At 45.1% G+C, this 21597-nt stretch overlaps 1 long non-coding RNA gene across 3 annotated transcripts; it reads right to left on the bottom strand.

The window, feature by feature from the left end:
- Nucleotides 1-243: 243 nt before the first annotated feature.
- LOC119516752 lies at nucleotides 244-10299 on the bottom strand. Of its 3 annotated transcripts, none has more exons than XR_005213368.1 (4): nucleotides 10045-10299; nucleotides 7924-8032; nucleotides 1553-1739; nucleotides 244-908 (listed from the first exon to the last, which is right to left on the bottom strand). It is a non-coding gene; the product is annotated as an uncharacterized LOC119516752 (long non-coding RNA). The 3 variants fall into 3 exon arrangements; XR_005213367.1 differs by having other exon boundaries at nucleotides 1553-1885; XR_005213366.1 differs by having other exon boundaries at nucleotides 1553-1885; nucleotides 9841-10299.
- Nucleotides 10300-21597: the final 11298 nt, after the last annotated feature.

Raw genomic sequence — 21597 nt, forward strand, 5'->3', positions numbered from 1 at the left:
CCCCACTGAAACTGCTCCGTGCTCCTGCCATTTTTCATCTCATTTTGTAAAACTACCTCCATCTCTGGAAAGAGATTATGAATAAGGTGCGTGAAGCACAGAGTGCAATGCTGGATGCCCATCGGGCATTTTGTATTGGGGCCCTTCATTCATTCTGGGGCCCCTTGGTTTGCAAAGGGTCTGAGATAGCTCCTCTGTGGTGGTTCCCCCAGTGTGGGGACACTCAGTGCAGAAGCAGCAGACTTAAAAAAAAATTTTTTTATTAGAACCGTTTTAGGTTTACACAAGCATCATGCAGATAGTACAAAGTTCCCATGTATGCCCCTCTCACACCCATTTTCCCCATTATTAACATTTCGCATTAGTGTGGTAACTTTGTTGCAACTGGTGAACCAATATTATTATAATTATGCTATTCATGTAGCAAACTGTTTACATTGTGTTCTACAGTTCTATGGGTTTGTGTGTGTGTGTGCTAATTTATATACAAACTTAAAACTTCCCTTTTATTCCCTTTTCAAATATACAATTCAGTGATGTCAATTACATACAAAAAGTTGTGCCTCCATCCCCACCATCCATTACCAAATCTTTTCCATCCCCCAAACAGAAACTCCAAACCAATTAACATTAACTCCCCATTCCCCAACCTCTCATGTCCCCAGTAACACGTATTCTAGTTTCTGACATCATGACTATTCTTATTCTGCTTATTTCCTATCAGTGAGACCATACAATATTTGTCCCTTTGTGTCTGGCTTATTTCACTCAGCTTGATGTTTTCAAGGTTCGTCCGTGTTGTTGCATGCATCAGGACTCCATTCCTTTTTCAGGGCCAAATGATTTTCCATTGCATGTACAGACCACATTTTGTTTATCCATTCATTTGTTGATGGGCACTTGGATTGCTTGGAGAAAGCAGACGTTTGGCTTAGAAAATCTGGATTTGAATCCAGGCTTCACTACTTACTAGCCATGTGACCTCAGACAAATTACTCCATCTCTCTGAGCCAAGGTTTTCTTATCTTTAAGAAAATTCTTCCTGTCTTAGGGAGGTTTGAAGATGTGATGAAATAAAGCAGGTAGAACCTGGGGATCACTTCCTAGCACAGATTTCTCAACCTTTTTCCATCAAGACCCACGTAATTCTCTGATGTATAACTTTGGGCTCCCCAGCTGCTTCTGCTTCCTCCCTTTTTCACTCCCTCTTCTGAAAACACAGAATGAGAGTGATATTATCATAGCCAAAACCCAGAATCCATTCTCATTTTCATATTTTTTTAAGTTAGTAAATCACTGGCAAATTTTACCACTTCATAGTGAATAGGAATTTTCTTGAAACTATGAGTTACTCTTAAACAATTAAACAATTTGTGTTTAGAGCCCCAAAATTACTTAACACATGTGTCCCCTCTTCCAGAGCTGGGAAGATTGAGAGCTCAGAGGCCGAGGGTCGGTTGCCCAGCTCCGAATCCCAACCCCACCATCAACCACAGGCAAGTCATTTAGCTCTGGAGCTTCACATCCTCATGTATAAAATAATAGTACCTACCTCAACACACTGTTGCGAGGATTATATAAAATGACACTTGTAAAACACTTAGAAGATGCCTGGTGGATAGAAAGTCCTGAATTCTGGTTAGCTCTTACTAGGCAAACACTTCTTGTGGGTGGTAGAGACTCTTCAACCCGAATCCAGAAGTCCAGGCCAGAGGGTTTTTTATTCTGTACGTGGAGGGCTAGCATGAGTCAATGAGAGGATATTTGCTGAGTGTTATCAGAGACGTCTAAGGCTCTATAAAGCCACTTCAGTCAAACTCTCTCCACTCAGAATGCTAGAGCTCAGGAACCTGCGGCTCTTTGAGGATCAGTTACTCAGCGGACCCTGAGGAGAGCACAAACTAACCTCAGAGTTGAACAGAGGAAGCCTCACCCCGCCCTACTGTACCTCACTCTACCCCCCAGGCCCCTTCCCCTTGCCAAGGGTTCTGAGGTCTAACCCAGCAGGCCCTGCTTTGGACAGGGTGACATTGCAATCACCTGCAGACCTTTCTCCTTTGTATTCTGGAATTCTAGTCAAGCCAGACAGCAAACATCCGTTAAAGTGAATTAAAACTAATTGTGTTCTGGAAATGCCATGGGAGACTTTGAGACTTTGAAAACTCCTGGGCAGTTGAGAATTCTGGGCTCAGGAACTCAGGTCCTTCCTTTGCTTTCCACACTCACGCCTGCCCTGACACACTGTCCCACCACCCCCTCCCAGCCTTCTCTGTGCCCAAAAGCTGGCTTTGAGCTGTCCCCTGCCGCCAGCATTCCGCTGCCCAGACTCTCCATTTCCTCAAACATGACAGTGCTGTGAAAAATCTCTGGAAATCTCCATTTCATTTCCCTCCCTTGCATTCCTAAAATTCTCTCCTCCGTCTCCGTGATCCATGATTGGCCAGTCTTTATTACTTCTGTTTACATCATACAAAATTGGAGATTTTTTTTGAAGAATTTATAAGAATGAAACACTGAAAGGAAATAGGATCTAATGTCTTAATTAGATGTTAACATTTGGCCAATGAGAAAGTACTGACGTGCTAGACATACTTTCCCAGAAATGCTGCAGCATAATTATTTACCGTTTTTCTTTCATTATCATTCATTCAACATCACCTGTGTTATAATTTTTCATGTTTGTTCCTAGTCCACTTTAATAGTAGTGTATATTTTCTCTGAGTGGGCATGGTTTGGGTTAGTTTCGTTGTGTTGGTGACAGGGATTTTTGGCTATTACTGCTGATGTTTTTCTCATTATTTCTCATTTTTCTCATCATTTCTCAGTGGGTGAAAGTGGAAGGACAAAATAAAAGGGAATTTCTTAGCGTGAGTGAGTGACTCTAGTTCAGTTTTAGAGAAATGTTTTCATAGAATGAAACTAGCCACCCAATGCACAAGATGAAGTGAGTTCTCCCAGAAGAGAAAACGACTTGGCAACTTGTATGCAGCTTGGTTCCGTCATCTGTAAACTGGAAATAGTACCACTCCTCCAACCCCTGGAGATTTCGTAACAGCAGAAAGCCCTCTTCAGAGACCAGCTATCTCAACACAAAAGTCCCCCAAATGCACACACACAAAAAGGCCTTCCACCTTAGAATGTCTAAGCACTCCCTAAGAGTGGGGTTGTCGATAGCTCCTTACCCCCAGCAGGAATGGGATATTGTATAGAAGTGATTCTGGAAATTGATCATTGAACGAGTAGTTTCAGAGGATGGCCATGATTTTCACTCTTGCCAGGCTTATCCCTGACTCCCTGACTGTTATGGAAAAAAAATTACATAGATAGATAGGTAAATAGAGAGAGAGATATGATAGAGATACAAATATATACATATACACACATATACATATATATGGCCTTTGATCAGCAAATTAAAAAATCAATAATGTTGTTTTAAACTAGAGCAATTAATTTTTGTTCTGATATTCCTGAATTTAGAATCTTTAAAAATGACCAAATACCGGTCTCTGAAACTTCAAGCATCTGTGTGACACCTGAGACTCAGAGCTAGAGTTCGCAGCTATGAAAGTCAGCGTTACCCCAAACAGCAACGTTAAAAAAAGCTGAAAAAGAGGTCAGACTTCAATTAGAGATATGAATGAAGCAGATCTGGTTAGGACTAAGACAAATCCGACTAAAGGGTAAAGGACGATACTGACTGTGTTTCAAAACTTAAACTTCTGTGTGAGACCAAAGGAAAAGATGTTTATTTGGTGCAAAATCTGTATTTTCTGTAGCACACTAAATAATTTAACTTGTATGGTCAGTTTATTCAAACACCATAATTACATGGAACTTTGAATAGGGAGTAAGATCTGGTTGGCTTGTACAGGTAAGTGTGAAACCCCAAAACATCCCGAAGTAATCTGGGCAGAGAATAAAAATGTATTTGCAAAGCCCGCCTGAGGGACTGGGGGAAAATGTGGAAATACTAAACTCCCCTACCTGGGGAATTACTGATATTCTCACAAGCATTGAGGACTGCCAATTTAGAAGGCTGTGCCCTCAATCTTGGGGCTTGCCCTTATGAAGCTTGTTACTGCAAAGGAGAGGCTAAGCCTACTTATAATTGTGCCTAAGAGTCTCCCCGTGTGCTTCTTTGTTGCTCAGATGTGGCCTCTCTCTCTCTCTAAGTCAATTCAGTGGGTGATCTCACTGCCCTCCCCCCTCTACATGTGACCTGAATCCCAGGGGTGTAAATCTCCCTGGCAAGGCAGGATTGACTCCCAGGGATGAGTCTGGCCCTGGCATCGTGGGACTGAGAGTATCTTCTTGACCAAAAGGAGGAAGAGAAATGAAACAAAATAGTTTCAGTGGCTGACAGATTTCAAATGGAGTCGAGAGGTCATTCTGGTGGTTATTCTTATGCATTATATAGATATCCCTTTTTAGTTTTTAGTGTATTGGAACAGCTAGAACAAAATACCTGAAACCGTTGAACTGAAACCCAGTAGCCTTGATTCTTAAAGATGATTGTATAACTATGTAACCTATACGGTGTGACTGTGTAATTGTGAAAAGCTTGTAGCTCACACTCCCTTTGTCCAGTGTATGGACAGATGAGTTGAAAAATGTGAACAAAAATTAAGTGAATAATAGGATGGATGAGGGCAATGGGATATTTTGGGTGTTCTTCACTTGTACTTTTATTCTTATTTTTATTTATTTTATTTATTTTATTTATTTCTTTTGCAGTAATGAAAATATTCAAAAAATTGATTTTGGTGATGAATGCACAACTATATGTGAAAAATTGATTGTACACTGTGGATGACTGTAGGGTATGTGAATATATCTCAATAAAACTGAATTGGAAAAAAAAAAAAAGACCAAATACAGTCTCAAGAGCCGTTCAGAAAGCACAGTTAGTTCTAAGTTTCTTCGCTGAGTTAGCTTTTCCAAATCCTACTGTCCCCCTCCATCCTGCTTCCCTCTCTGTCCCCCCACAAAACCATGGAAACTTCTTAGCAATATTGACTTTTTCAAGACCCCAGCAATCATCCAGGTAATTTTGCCTGCAAACTGCCCTCTCCCTCCCTTAGCCTCAGGAAGCTCCTTTGCTCTCTCGTGGGTTGCTCTGGAGAGAAGCCATTCCTAGAAAAGGTCACCCGGGGAAGGGGACGCACCAGGGGCTGCTCTTTAAAACCTCTAGAAAACCGAGGGTGGTCATTTAATCCTGGGCCTCTGATGAGCACGGCCTCCTGTCTTCTGCCCAAACACAGTGGTCCTCACCAGCTTCCACGGGACTTTGAACGCAGCACACGACCTCGTGGAGCTGGCGCTGGAGGCAGGGCCCTGCACTGCAGCTTTTCTTTTGTTGCCTGTTTCTAAGGTGTCTATAATGGAGCCTTTTCTTCAGCTCCAAGCTCACCCTGGTACGTAAAGTCTCGGTCTCGGGGAACATTCTGTGGCTTTCCAAACACCAACAGACTGTTTTGCTGCTGTTTTGTCTTCATGCCTGAAAGTGAACTAGGCATTGGTTACTTTGGGGCACTACCCATTTTTAGCATTTTCTGGGGGGTAGGGGAGTAGGTAAAAAGGGGAGAAATGCTAATGCCCTTTCGTGTTGGCCAGGGGTCCGGAAAGGGCAGTGAGAACAAGGCTGGGGAGGGGAAGGGGTGGTGGCTGATGTCCCCTTTCTCCCCCCGGCCCCAGCCCACCTACTAGCTGGGCTCCAAAAGAATCCTGGGAAGTTAAATGACTCAGAAGTGACACATCTTTGTCCCTCTGAAGCAATGCTTTAGCTGTCCTTGGGGTCCCAGGCTAGCCTGCAAAATTCAATTTAGTGCCTAGAGTTGTGGATCTCCCACACTAAAAATAACAACTGCACTGGCCAAGTCCCATAACGGGGTCAGTCACAAGAGGAATTGGGGAGAGAGAGAAGGGGCTTCCTCTTAACCCTGCAAACAAGGTTAGGGTTGGGGGGAAAGTTAAACGGGGTGACATTTGTCTTCCCTCCATCTCGCCATCTCTCTCTGCCCCTTCTCCCTGGGTGCCCGAGCCCAAAGCCCACTCTGCAGCCCCCTGTGCCCAGGAGATGGAACCAGACAGGCCTCCCCACCCTCTCCACCCAGGAGTTCTCCATTCTCCATGCAGGGTAGGAATCAAATTCCCTGGGTGAAGGTGGTTGCATGCAGAAAGCCAGCCTGGTGCAGAAGCAATGGCCTGGGTTTCGGGCCTGGCTCGGCCACTACCCACCCGTAGGACAGCCGGCAAATCCCATCCCTGCCTGGCCATTTCCTCATTTATCAAATGAAGGCACTGGCTACCCCAAGACAATCTCATAATCTCCTGGGCAGGTATGTGCACTTTTTTTTCATTAATTTTTATGTGTGTGGTGAAATACACATAACATAAAACTTACTATTTTAACCCTTTTAAATGGTACAATTCAGTGGCTTAAGGATATTCACCATGTTAAGCAACCATCACCACTATCTAATTCCAAAACTTTTTCATCACCCCAAGTAAAACCTCAGCCCCATTAAGCAGTCACCCCACCCCCACCCCATTCCACACTCACCCCAACCCATGGCCACAGCCAATCCACACTCTATCTCGATGGATTTGCCTAGTCTGTATATTTTGTATAAATGGAATCATACAGTAGGTGGCCTTGTGTTTCTGCCTTCCTTCCCTCAGCATAATGTTTCGAGGTTCATCCATGTTGTAGTGTGAATCAGTAATTTGTTCCTTTTCGTGGCTGCATAATATTCTGTTTTATGGATATGCCAGGTTTTGTGCATCCATTCAGCAGTTGTTGGACATTTTCGCTGTTTCTACCTTTTGGCTATTGTGAGTAATGCCGCTATGCACATTCGTGTACACGTTTTTGTTTGAACACCCACTTTCAATTCTAAGAGTGGAATCGCTGGGTCATGCAGGAATTTATGTAGGTAACTGTATTTTTAAAAAGAAAATATTTGTGAACTCAAATGAATAACTACCTGGTAGACTTTCAGCCACATCATAAGGTGGGATGAAATCTTATGAACAGTTGAGAAGAAGTTACTCTGAGGTCAGTTGCCCCAGCCAGGGAATTCAGTTCTCTCCTAGCCATTCCATGTCTTTCCTTCTCACACCTCTGGTATCCTGAAAGCTCTGAGTTTTTCCTGATGGCTCTACTGTCAGTGACGACAAAGCCTCCACAGCAGATCAGACAAAATCAGAGCAGTCATTCGTAAATCCAGGTATAGGTGAAACAAGGGACCCCCTGTGTTCTGGGAGCCTCCCTAAGTCACTGAGCCCCATCTCTGCACATACAGCTGGATAAACATCTCTCCTTGTGGCCCATCTGTCACAGGGCCTACTTATATGGTCAATACCAATTATCATGGCTAAGAATTCTTAAGGGCAACACAGTTTGGCCACTGTCTGAGTGCACTTGAATCTCTGTTTATTATCTCAGTTCTCTCATAGAGCTCTTATCAAAGTGAATAAACTATCTATGAAGTGATCACAACACTTCTATGGTACTTCCAAGACACCCTTGGGAGGAAACGCTTGTCCTATTTTCAGTGTTTTCTCTAGAGCTATACCATATTTTAAACCAACATTGGATATAGAGGAAGGTGACGGTCCACTATACAATTAATTTCTTTATAACAGATCTGCTCCAGGTTCACTTCAAATAGAAAATTCTATACAGTGGATGCTCAATACATACTTCATAAGGTGAATGCTTATAATCTTATCTAGAGGCAACTCTTCAGTAACTCGTTATTCCAGAAAGCAAGGTGATCCCATAAGGCTGCTGGAACATAATTTAAAGTGCAGTATGGCTGCACTTCTAAATACTGCCAGAGATAAAAGTGGGCACCCAATGGCACCCAAATTTCTACACCATCAGGGCATAACCTCCCCATGGGGGTAGACACATACAAGCCTTAAAATATGGCACAGCACGCCAGTATCCAAGACTTGGAGTTCTCCAGGCTGTGACTGGTTCAGGCTTCTTGAGTCTTCTCCTCCTTTTTCTCCTCCAACCTGCCTGATTAGAAGAAAAGAGAACAGGCAAAACCTTTGGTTTCATGGGCAAAGAGACTGAAACTATTCACCAGTCTGAGGTTTGGACTCAACTTATCCCTCATGACCAAATTCTCGATAATATCACTCCACCGGCACGTGACAACCAAACAGCTCTGTACCCAACACCAGGCCATGAGCTGGGGGTGGAACTTTTAAGGTTTCCATCATTCTAAGTGCCCCCTCAAGGGAATTTTGGCCATGTCTGGGTAGGTGCCCTGAGAAGGGGTCAGGGATGCTGCTAAATGTCCTGTAATGCAGCGGGCAGCACCCTACAGGAAAGACTCGTCTGGTTCAAAGAGCCAACGGTGCCAAAGCTGAGAAACCTGCTCTAGTGGAGGAGATGAAACAAGGTGAAAACACAAAACCAGAGGCAACAACATTTAAGACCCTCTACAAGCAGGTGCCAGATGACAGAGAGCTATAGAAGTTCTGGGGTAAGGCAGCTCAGGAGGGCAGCTCCAGCTAACAGGCGTCGTTTCTGGGCCTCGCTTCCCCTTCTCTAAACTAAGAGACTCAAAAGTTGCATTCATTTATTTACCTTTGTTGAAGCTGCTTTTACCCCCTTCCTCTCTTAGACATAAAAATCTCCTGTCACTCGAACGCTTTGAAATTAGGAATATTTGGTCGTGTAATCATGTATGTTTAAAACCAAACAGAAATTTCCTGCTCCCCGGCACAAAATAAAATTCAAGTTTATAAAAGGGCCTGTAAAATCTCATAATCAAGCCCATTAGCCAAGCAAAATGCTCCACTTTGATTCTCTGGTGCTTAACTTTCTTTTCTTAGCACCGCTTCATTAGCATGCTTTTAATGGATGTTCTTCCAATCCTGCTTCTGGAAATTGCTGAAAAGGAAAACACATGATTTTAGAGTACCAGCTACAAGAGAAATGCCCTTACCCCTTTAAATAGGGATGCATGGCGAGAGCAAAGAGTACCGGGGGGAGGGGAGGGGAACACGTGAAAATATGTTATAGCCGAGACACCATATCCTACCCGTGTGTTGGAATCTTTTATTGCATTTTTGTTCACTGGAGATTGCTATAGAGATCTCTGCAATCGCCACTGGCCACACTAATTTCCAGCTCTTTGCTGCTTCAGAAGACCAGATTTTCTTGATTAATAACAAAAGGTTTTGTTGGGATCAGAGCTGTTTCCCACCATCTCTATGCAAACCCGGGCAACACAAACCGTGTACATTAGCATTTCAAGGCGCTTCCTATTAAGTATGGAAAGAAAAGCTCCTCTTGGTGGGTAAAATCCATTTTGTCCTCTCTTGTGACATCTGTTCTAACTTTTAAAGCCAGAAAGGAAACTAGATAATGCCAGAGGGTCCTTTGATTTACAGTAGTGGCCCTTCACATGCTTGCCGGGCGCTCTGAAAGCATGTAACCTTGCAGGACGACCGTGAGCTTATGAAGCGTGAGAATTTGCAGATTCCCTTCAGCTGGGGAGAACTCCAGACGAATTCTCAATGCGTCGTTCAAACTCCTAACTGTCTTTTTCACGATTTCTTAATTACCTTCTCAATTACTTCTAAACCTCGCCAAACGGAGTATTTTCCATTTCAATATATATATTTTTAATTTAAATGTTTATTGCTGCATATGCTATTGTGTTTCACATCTAACGCCCCTAAAGCTAGTTTTGCTCTGGTGGAGTGAAGAAATAGAAGCAAATTCAGTTAGGCAACTGAAATACGTATACAAACACGGAGGAAACCCCGCAAGTGATAGGACAAAAGAAAAAATAAGCCCCGCAGAATCCCTACCTCCTCCTGCCATCTGTGCTGCAAGCTCTTAGGTCTCTTAACATCAGTCATCCCGGAGACAAAGCTGAAGGCAGATTCCAGCCATTTCTCCATTCACTATTCATTCCTGGGTCCCTGGGCTCCATATGTATTCGGCCAACTGCTGTGCTCCATCAGGATCTTTTCCCAGAATTGCCATGGAAATGAAATCATGCTTGTGCTTACCAAAAACAACGCCACAGGGATGGCCCTCTCGGACAAATCCACCCTTTTCACCCCATGGAGGCCCGAAAATCATCTCATAACTTTGCAACATCTGTGCACGGGGCTCCTGCCTGGTGGAGATGGGCGTGTTTGCGGCTGGGCCAGGCCTCCCACACCGGGGAGCGCCGGGTGGGGCCCCCAGCAAAACCGGGGACCCCCTGCTCCTTCCCGCAGCTTTTGTGCTCCCAGGGCTGTGCTGTGCAGAAATGCTGATGCCCGGATTCTCGGAGCGCCGGGAACTTGCCTTTGATCATTTTCAGGTGTTAAATGTGGACCACAGAGCCAGATTATCTCATGTGTCAGAGAACATTATAAATTAGTCCTGCAAGGAAAGATAGAAGAAGTAAAAAAAATGTGGGGGCGGTGTGGGATGGGGAGAGAGGTTTAAGCTAATGAATTTTGCTCAGACTGCAGCAAACGAGACTTGCTGAACTAATAAGTGTATTTGAACTTTATTCAACTGGCCCGGGTCGATGAAATCAAAGGGGAAGCCCTGAGGTTGGCAGATTTATGTCAGGACTACACCATCTGCGATCTATATGTGTTCTGCCTCTATACAATGATTTCATTTAATTTGATTTGACTTTTAAGAGCCCCTTTTGGAAGGAAAAAATGCATATTTCCCTCTCCTATTTGCAGTACCCTCACCTGACCCTGCACGTGGTGGAGAAGAATGACTGTCACATTCCTCACAAACTCCCGGGCAGTCTGTCCTGGAGAGGAGACCCCAGGGGCAGATCTGCCCCCCTCAGTGAAGGTTGACATGGGCAGAGCTGTTTTGGCTCCCAGGGCTCAGGTTTGTTTTGTTTTGTTTTCCCACGTCGAAATCCAAGTGATCGTTTGGATAAAATGCTCCTGCCCGCGTGTGAAATGAATTTGGGGCCAACAACCAGCATGTACAGAGTAGATCATTCCAGCAGGCATTTGCATTGTGGGGGTGCGGAGAAAACAGCGTCTTTTTCAGTCTTTCAATGCCTAGAATTTCTAAAGCTCTTAGGTCAAGATTAAATGGTTCTCAAAATATAAAATTAAAAACAAAATAAATAAAAATAAAATAAAAATGAAATGAAATGAAATGAAATAAATAAAATAAATAAAAAATAAAATAAAATAAAATAAAATAATTAAACAGTTCTGAAATCACGGAACCAGAAATGCATCCCTGGCAGATATTCTTTGATGCAATCTTGTGGGGACAGACATGTTAGTGGGGATTAAGTTGGAACGTTTGGATTAGGTTGTTTCCATGGAAATGCACCCCACCCAACTGTGGGTGATAATTCTGATTGGATAATTTCCATGGAGGCGTGGCCCCACCCATTCAGCATGGGCCTTGATTAGTTTACTCGAGCCCTATATAAGCTCAGACTGAAGGAGCAAGCTTGCTACAGCCAAGAGGGACACTTTGAAGAATGCACAGAAGCTGAGAGAGGAGCTGCAGATGAGAGACAGTTTGAAGATGGCTGTTGAAAACAGACTTTTGCTCCGGAGAAGCTAAGAGAGGGCAAACACCCCCAGAGCAACTAAGAGTGACATTTTTGAGGAACTGCAGCCTAGAGAGGAACGTCCTGGGAGAAAACCATTTTGAACTCAGAACTTTGGAGCAGACACCAGCCACATGCCTTCCCAGCTAACAGAGGTTTTCCGGATGCCATTGGCCATCCCCAGTGAAGATACCCAATTGCTGATGTGTTACCTTGGACACTTTACGGCCTTAAGACTGTAACTGTGTAACCAAATAAACCCCCATTATAAATGCCAGTCCATTTCTGGTGTTTTGCATTCCAGCAGCATTAGCAAACTAGAACAGCCTCCTAACTCATTCCCTCTACACACCCCATCTTCATCCTCCCAGAGCAGCCAAACTGGGCTTCCTAAAATGACAGCCATGGACTTGGCACCACATTGAATCCTGACAGTGTCCCACCACCAGAGGCTGATGTCACTGGTCTGGGGCACAGCCTGGCCAGGGGGATTTTTCCAAGCTCCCCAGGGGATTCTCACACGCAGTCCAGGCTAAGCAGAGGGGTCCTAGAGCCCAGATCTGAGCAGTGGCTTCTTCCTGTGCAAGAGCCTGTGGCCAAGCTCTTAAAACCAGGACACACCCACCTTTCTGGTGTCTTCCCTTCATCCATCCCCTCAGCTCTAAGGTCCTTAGAACAGGGACCCCCATCCCAGGCCCTCAGCTTTCAAAGGCCCCACTCTGAGCCTTGTCGGGCTGGGCCCTTCCCCAGAAAGCTAAAAGTCTTGAGTGCCAAAGGGAACTGCCCTCAGGAAGCCCATGCCCCAACTTCTAAACCATGTTCTGGACACTTGGGGACCTCAGAAATCCTTGCCCAAAGGGCCTGATCTGCTTCCAGAACCTTAATAGGCCCTTTCCTGGGTGCATCACCCCAAGGAGATCACGACACTGGTCTGCATTGCCAGGACCCAGGGGTGGCCTTCGGGGGAGGGATGGAAGGAAGTTGAAGGTTGGGGTGTCCACGGGCACACTTGCAAGTTCCTCCACAATGCTGGGAAAGACCCAGGAAGAGGAAGTGGGAAGACTGCAGGCCAGGGACCTCTACATTACCCTTGCCTTGTACCTCATAAATATTAGAAGCAGCCTACCCCCTACTTTCAGCCCAAACTCTGATGCCCACACTTTCATCCCTCACTCAGATCATGGCCAGCCATCATTCCTCCTGACGGCAGGACAGTTTGGGGAGTAGGGGATAGAGGCCCCTGCTACTGTCCCCAACTCAACCCAAGCCACCAGAGATTCCACCCTATGGCTCTGGGAGGATCTCCTCATTACCTGATTTTCTCAACCATCCCCTTTCCCCCTTTCTCCTTTAGTCAAGACTTGACTTTCTTTCACGTCACGGCTATGTTCTCAGGCAAACAACCCCTTTTAAAAAGAACTAAGGGTCCATGTTGGCCATGAGGCATGTCAAAGAAGACTTCTGAGCCCTGGAGGGGAACCACCAGGCTTGGGGTGTCATCTGCTACCTCAGGGCAAGTAGGAGCCTCAGAGTCTGGCCAGCAAGGCAGAGCCTTCAACACCAACACGTCAGCTGGAGCTGAGCTTTCCCTCCTCCCCCAGGCACTTCCCACAGGCCTCTGCAAGCAGCAGGTGCTTGAGGGCTGACATTTATTTCCCTATAGGCTCCACCGCAGCACTAGACAGCGCCCCTGACAAGGCCAGGCAAACACAAGCCGTGTCAGGCAGACTTCCGCAGCCTCTCCAAGGGTCACGTGGAGGGTTGGGTTTCAGCCAACTGTGCCTCATCTGGGCTAGAGCCCCGAACCCCCCAGCGTGCCCTGCCCTCCGTCATCCCCTCCCATTACCCCTGCTTCCCTTGCCTCAGCTAAGAGGCCGCCACAGAAACAACAAGGCACAGAATTACCTGCCTTTTTCCAAACTTAAAACAGGTTCCAGGACTCCACAGGTAACTCTGCTGGCAGCTGTCATCCCAGAGCTGTGCTCCTCACCTCGGGGGTGGGAAAGCTGCTCACACTTGGGGAACAGCCAGCGCCTCCACTCCAGCAGCATCAACGCAGTTACCTCAGCTCGTTCTCAATGAATCAGCAGCTCCGTCCCCTTCGCCCAGCTCCTGCTCCTTCCTTCATTCCTTCACCTCCAGGCTGACATGTCACATCAGCCCTTCGTGGGAATTTCAAAGTGTGAGTTTCTGCCAGCAGGAGCCAAGCCCCATCGCACGCTCACTTTCACTAGGCGAGGCAACTTGCCAACACCCAAGGAGAATGGGCACCCATGGTCCCTGTTTCCTCAAGGCGCAAGAGTTTAAAGGTTCAGGATTTCCTCACCGTATTTACCAGATACTGATTTTTTTTTTTTTTTTTTGAATCCAACCTAGGTCCTGCTTGGACTTCAGAGCCGCTGCCTCCCAGTACGGCAGAGACTTTTTGGGGACATATTTCACTCCAAGGGAGTTTAGGATTCCTTGAGTCCTCTCTTAGGTTTCTTCTGTGGGGCACCATCTCTTTTATCCTTATTTCTGCGTACCCCATTCCTGTGACACAGAGACCTTCGGCCACATGCAATCTGTTATTTTTCCCAAACATCGAGGTAGTATTATTCCCATAAAGAGAAGTTGTTTGGAAATGGTGACTCCTAACTAAATATGTGTGTGTGTTTGTGTGTGTGCGTAAGGAGTGTGCCGGGGACAAGATTACTCTGAGTCCATGACCCTATGTGATTCCACAGTACACTAAAACTATTACTTTGATCCCAAAGAAAAAAACTTAACATTTTTCATCATCTCAGACTTTCCCATTTTGATCCCAAATCCTTAGCTCTGCTGATCGCCCCGTTTCCAAAGACGGCCACCCCAACCTCCCATCCTGAGGGCGTCTGGCTCTCCACTCCTCTCATCAGGAGGAGGAATCCATAGCCCCCCGGGAATCTGGCTGGCCTGGGACTTGCTCTGACCGCCGGCCTTAGGCAGTAGTGACGCCGGGTGGCTTCCAGCAGTCTCCGTCTTCACCCGCTTGGAAGGCAGGTGTCGAGCAAAGAAACTCAGTGTAGAGTCCTGAAAGCCGGGAGGCTGCACGGAGAGGGAGGCTGCGCGGAGGAGAGCTGAGGGGCCCCAGCCAGCGGCCAGTTCCAAGGCTCCTGAGGGCATCTGGGGTCTCCAGCCCCAAATGAGCTTCCCCAAACCCACAGACCCGTGCCCAATAAAATGGCTGTTGTTTTAGGCCATTCCGTTTGGAGCATACTTTGTTACACACTAATAGATAACAAAGACAACTTTATTCAGGCCCAAATCATTTCTTGGATTCTAATTCACCAGCGTTTTTGTTTTGTGCTTTTTCCATTTTATGACCTTCCTAAATCATCACTCACCACTCCTCCAGAAGTCCAGCTCATACTTAGCCAAACAATCTGTGCACTGTAGTCTCATTACAAAACCTATTTATCTTCCTTAAATATCCCAGAGCAGTAAAACTAAAAATATTAAGTTACTTTGGCTGGAATGATAGCTCTTCCACAAGCATTTAACTTCCTCATTTCTTTCACCTGAAATTAAAGGAAAAATATGTGTACAGATCACTGTGAAGATCTACCTTTTTGGAAAAATGTCATCTGACTGTGGCTTTTCTTCTTTCTGTCTTCTCCATCTCAGGCACCCACTGTCTCAAGATTCCCCCTCACCCCTCTAGATGCCCCATTACCTCTGTGTCCCCAGCCTTTCCTGACACCTCCCTCCCTCCTACCCAATTTCCCCTGTTGTTTGACAGAGCACAGTGCATTTATCGATTATTCAATCTAATCCCATAGGTGGCCGACAAATATTTGTTGAATGAGTTCTGAGGTTGAACACCTGCTCTAACCCCTTCCCAAACCCTCCCCCTCCAGCCACATGACTTGCAGTTATGACATCCCCACCTGGTCAGACTTTCCCACACTCTCTGGTGTAACCACTCTTCTCACCCTGCCCCGGACTCACCCCAGGGACGTCCAATCAGAGACCGCTGGTCATTGGTCCTGCCCCTTCCCCGGGTAAACAGGGACCGAGGAAAGGACACCCACAGGGCAGAGTTACTTTTTTCAAACTCACGGTGTATTAATACTCAGCCAAGCCATTTTAGCACCCCATGATTCAGTGTTCATCATTCGACAGATGCCCACTGACCACCTTTTAGGAAAACCACGCAAGACATCAGTAAATAAGCCACGGTTCTTGACCTTGAAGAGCTCACCCTCTGGTGAGCAAGACACACACAGATGTGGGGAACTGTGCATGGCAGGGTGATCGAGGCTGGGGAAGAGGGGAGCAAGGGTGCTATGGGAGCATAGGGTAACTTCTGAGGAGGGGCTGTTGAAAAGGATAACTATTGAAGGGTGCATTTGAGCAGGACTTCTTGAAAGGATGAAGGAGATCTTGCCAGAGAAGCATGAAAAGGAGTCCAGGCAGAGGGAACAGAGAAGGAGGCAGGAAAGAGCCTGGCTGGTTGGGGAACCCTGAACAGTTTTCAGTTTGTTTGGAGGACGTAGGAAAGGTGGATTGAGACCAGGCTACGGAGGGATTGGTTTTCCTGAGTAAGTCTATTTCTTTACTTCCATCAACAAATCTGCCTAATGTGATACTGATAGCTAATGGTGACAAGGGGGAAGATTTGAGGTGTGTGAGACCTTAAGGGAAAAATTAAGGGGTCAAAGAACTCGGGGATCAAGGTAAACAATATGTTAATGGAATTGCTTTAAAAATCAAAATTAAAGCAAAAATCCATAATGAGCAATTTTTAAATAAAGACAGGATCAGCATCACTGGTTTTTCCTTTACCCTCCGGCTCCAGTGTGGCTCGGCACCGTTACTGAGACTGTCTCTGCCGAAAATTTTGACCTTTGGCTCCTCGTGGATTTTTCTGCATAAATTTTGACTTCTTCATTATCGCATGAAAATGTTATTTTACCAGGTGCAGTTCTGAAAGGAGAACACAACAGGAGCACCTCAAACGGTGCTGACAACGCAGGCAAAGCTGATGATACAAACTACCACCCATGGAGAGCTTTCCATGTTCTGAGCATCCGGCTAACCCCTTCACATGTATCATCCATTTAATCATCACAGCAATAAGGAAACTGAGGCTCAGAGAGGTCATTTACCTTTGCCACATTTGCATACGTAGGTAGCAGAATCAGGATTTGAACTTGGGACCCTGACTTCAAACCGTGTGCTGTCAGACACCATGTAACACTGCTTCAAGTAAAGGGGTCAGGAAGTCTGCCACTATTTAGTTGGGGCTCCTTGTGCATGTAAATTAAGTGTTCTGAGCCTCAGTTTTCTCATCTGTATAATGGGAATACTGATACCTATTTCCTAGGAGTATTATGACAATTTGAAAAAATAAAATGTAGAAAGCATCTAATGCAATCTTTTAAATATTAATATGCCAAATAATTGTTAGCTATGAAGATATTTAGTAAAAGTAATGCCTGGGTTAGTAGGATTACTATAAAGTCTGATAAACCAACTTATGTTTCTCAAATCCTATCTACATTTACAATCCTATTATTCTTAAATCACCACACTTATTCTGTGGAAAAAAGCAACTTGTCCAACATACTTTCCTATCCTATCCCACTTTTTTTTCATTACAAATTAAAAAGTCCTGTGTGCACTGAGTCACAAAGTAAATTTTTTTGCAAGTTTCATTTTAATTAGTTTTTTCATGATTAATAGGGAATAGGTAAAATATACATTTCTCTATTAACAAATTTTGCAATAATGCCAGTTTAGTTATTCTTAAATATTCATTTGAAAGGTAGTATAGAAAAATATGGCTTTTTGTTACTATCCTAAGCTACTCTCATTTCTGCTGTTAAAATACAACTTTGTAAATGTTCACAGCTATAGGGATTTGTGCACTTATTTTGACCAAAAGTCTCCTTTATTACTTTATTTCTGGGAAAAACGAGAGAAAGAAAAATTCAAGAAGACAGTTTGTACCAAAAGCTCATTCATTCTTTTGTGGCTCTCATGCAAACCATTCCGTCTACAAATTCCCTCCAACTATTGGAAAATTGAAAAAATAAAACAAAAAACCTTCACTTCTGAAGCTGGAAACTTTCCTTCACATTAAATACCACTCACCACCCTTTTCCTCTTTTACCTAAGAACAAGTCAGATTTACTCGTCAAAGGCTTATCGCTGGATGGGGAACAGAGCGGATGTGTGTGCATCTGCGGGAAGTTGCCCTAGGGAGCAGGAAGTCACAATTAGGAAGGGGACTGGACCTCTGCATAAGCTGAACACTGCTGGCCTGAAGCAATCCAGGCTTATCCAAAGAAGGTGTGTGGGAGGAACCTCATAATTAATCAAAGGAAAGGGGAGGAGGAAACACCAGCATTGTCCTTGCCCCAGGGCCTTCCTCAAAGGCACAGACAGAAACAGGATCAACAGCCACTGGGCTGATCCCCCAAAGGGGCCCCTCAGTGCCTGGGGCCCCTCTTTTCCCTGGGAAGGGAGGACCTCCAACCCGCTGAGTGGCAGACTTTCTCCTGGGCACAGGGTCCTCCTTTATCACTGCCCAACATCTACTTGTTAGCAAGTTATAATCAGGGTGCTTTTTCTTCAGTCATCACTGACTCCTTAACTTTCCAAGATAATTATCATTTCGGATGAAGTTTCCTACTCTGGGTCCCTGGTCAAGAAAAGTGCAATTATTTTCCAAGGTCAAGGAAGATTGTTCAAATTTCTCATATAGGTTCCAATTGCAACTAATTTTCAGCAAAACTTTCCTGCAGCAACTAAATGTTGAAAACGTGTATTTCAATAAAGGCAGATCAGTTAATGTCTGCAGGCCGGACAGTTCCACACCGTGAGAATCCGGGGTTGCAGAAAGCAAAAGAGGGAATGCGACGGAGGCGAGTGCGCCTGTCTGCTCTCTACCTCCGAGATACCAGAAGGTTCTCTGGGGACCCCAGCAGCAGCCCCCGTTCGCCGTCAGAGCCACCGGCTAACCCGCGCCAGCCGGGAGCCCCGGGTCCCCCTTCACGGCCCGCAGATGCCCACTGAAGCGGAACGTAAAGGGAACAGTTCCGAGGAAAGGTTTTCTCCCCTCCGTGACCCTGAAAGAGACCCAGTTGTCGCCTGCGGGGCCGGATGGAAAGATTTAGACAAAAAAAAAAAAAAAAAAATCACAGAGCTGGGAGGACAAAAGGTCACCTTGGGTTTCTAGGGCGCGGTGGAAAGCCTGGGAAGCTGCGCTCACATCCTGCCCGGTGCCTGCTGCATCCCGAGGTCTCCGCTCCGGGCCTCGGCGGCCCCGCAGGAAGGAGGCCCCTCTGCCCGGGCTTTGGGCGCACGAGCTGCAACGACGCGGCGTCCCTGCCCCGGGTCCCCTCCGAGGCGTCCGCTGCGCAGCCTCCAGTGATCTGATCTCCCTGAAGAGCGACCCTTACCTTGCTACTCACCTGCTTCAAAACCACGAAACCACCGCCGTCCTCACCTGTCGGGGGCGCCGCTGCGCACCGGGTCAGCTCCACGCACCGGGGTCCTTCAAGATCTGGACTGGCCTGAGAGTCCCTTTTTTTTCCTTAATGCAATTTTATTGGGATGTAATCATGTAACATACAGTCATTCAAAGTGTACAATCACTTGTTCACAGTATCATCATACAGTTGTGCATTCATCACCACGAACTTTGAACATTTTCGTTATTCCAAAAAATAAAATAAAAATAAAAATAAAAAAGAACATCCAAAACATTCCATTCCCTTTCTCCCCCCATTGTTCATTTACTTTTTTAAATACAGTTTAATTGAGATATATTCACACACCCTACAGTCATCCACAGTGTACAATCAATTATTCACAGCACCATCATTCCGTTGTGCATTCATCACCAGAATAAATTTTTGAAACTTTTCCTTACTCCAAAATAAAAATAAAAGCAAAAAAGAACCCCTAAGTCTTTCCATCCCCTCCATCCCACCCCTATTATTCATCTAATTTTTGTTAGATGAAATTTTTGTCCCCATTTTTCCACTCATCTGTCCATATGCTGGATAAAGGGAGTGTGAGCCACAAGGTTTTCACAATCACACAGTCACACTACGCAGTCTTCATAGTTATACTATCATCTTCAAGAATCAAGGTCACTGGGTACAGTTGGACAGCTTCAGGTATTTCCCTCTAGCTATTCCAACACACTAAAGACTAAAAGGTGATATCTATATGGTGCATAGGATTACCCTCCAGAGTGACCTCTCAACTCCATTTGAGATCTCTCAGCCCCTGGAACCTTATTTTGTTCCATCTCTCTTCCCCCTTTTGGTCAAGAAGATCCTCTCAATCCCACAGTGCTGGGTCCAGGCTCACTGAGATTTCCTCTTAGTGCCTGTCACTGCCATGGCCCCAGGTGGGCAAAGCTCTGTAATGACCCCCTCCCCAAACTAAAATAAAGGCACCCACCTGAAAAAGTTTTGGTGAGGAAGGAGTTCATAAGATAAAATCATCTTCAGCTTTTACAACCGTAGCTGGCATTGTAAGTATTTTCTATTTGCCATCATCATCATGATAATGATTAGTATAATTACCCACCATACCTACTCATCTTCTAAGAAATTCTCCCCTCCCCTGTCCCACACTCCCCCAGCTGGTTCAAGCTCCCACCACCCCAGGCTTGCCTCTCTCTTGGAACCTGGCACATTACATTACAATGTACATCTTTATTCATCTGTCTCACCTACAAATTTGTTATCTTTCATCTTTGTTTCCTGTGTTTCTATCCTAGTAGTTGGCACAACACAAATGCTCACACTGAATGAATGAACGAACACATCTATACCACACAGGGCACACAGGTGTTAGTTTATTGCTGGACTTCTTCGTAAAGATATTTGATGATGTTAACTCAGCGGCCTGTTCACCTCGGCGTGGAGGCTCCGGTTATGGTGAGAACTGCTAGCTGTCTAACCTGCACTCTCTGTGCAGCCTTGGTTCATTCCTGCCTTCACCCGGAGGCAGACGTGGGAGTTCACACCCCATGCTTCACTGACTTGAGCTTCTCTCCGTCCACCCCAGAACATTTACAGCCCCCTTGCAACTCAATCCTCATAATTTCCATCAGCTCGTGCAGAAAACAGGAGGGTTCAATTTTCTGTACAGATAATGTCTTATACATACCCTTCAAAACAGAGTCTCGGGTCTGCATTTCCCAGTCGCAGTTCAACTTAACCTCTACTCTTCAAGACACCGTTTTGTTTTCTTTCAGTCTACTAGGAATTGTGACATGGGCCAAAACTTCCTCGAACTGTCCATAGGCAGAGGACGTTTCTTTCATTGTATTTAAGGAATGCTGAGTGATTTTCTGCAGAAAAAGAGCTAACACCTTTCAGAACCATTGATAAACACTTGAAGATCATTACTCAATCACCTCTGATCTTCCCCCAATTAAATAACCTCAATTTATTTCATCTTTCTTCAAAAGGATCATTAATTCAGCAAAAGGAGAGAAATTGTCATGGCATTCAAGAAAGCAAGAAAGGAACTGGCTCTTTTCCCTAGTGGAAAGAGATTCAGGATGATTTGTGGGCAGGGTTGTCTTATAGGTGGAAGAAGGAGCTAAACATTAAGATTTTCATTTTAGTGCAAATCTCAGTGGTGTATCCCTCCTGCGGCAAATTCTCAACTTCCTGATCAATCACAGACTAGCTTGGAAAATGTTGATTTTCATTAGGTGATAAATCAGAAATTTCAGGGCATCATTAGAAGTGCTGCCCGGGAATAAACTTCCGAAGGAGTGACATTAAAACTAACGAAAATGAAAATGCATTTTTCCCCTCCCTTTTGAAAAGGCAGCTATAACTTTTAAAATCAGCAACATGGATGATGAGATTTCCAAAGCAAAGTACCTTCAGCAATACAGCAGCAAAAGATATGTCTTGCTCAGTCATTATAATAATTCTAATAGTTCCTACCTCCCTGCCAGCTTTCACTTTTGCCTTGCCTTGGGAACTGAATAAGTCAGGAGCCATAATTTAAAAACTAACTTCTACTTTTT

This window comes from Choloepus didactylus, chromosome 20 (assembly GCF_015220235.1).
Source record: "Choloepus didactylus isolate mChoDid1 chromosome 20, mChoDid1.pri, whole genome shotgun sequence".
Taxonomy (NCBI): Eukaryota; Metazoa; Chordata; class Mammalia; order Pilosa; family Megalonychidae; genus Choloepus; species Choloepus didactylus.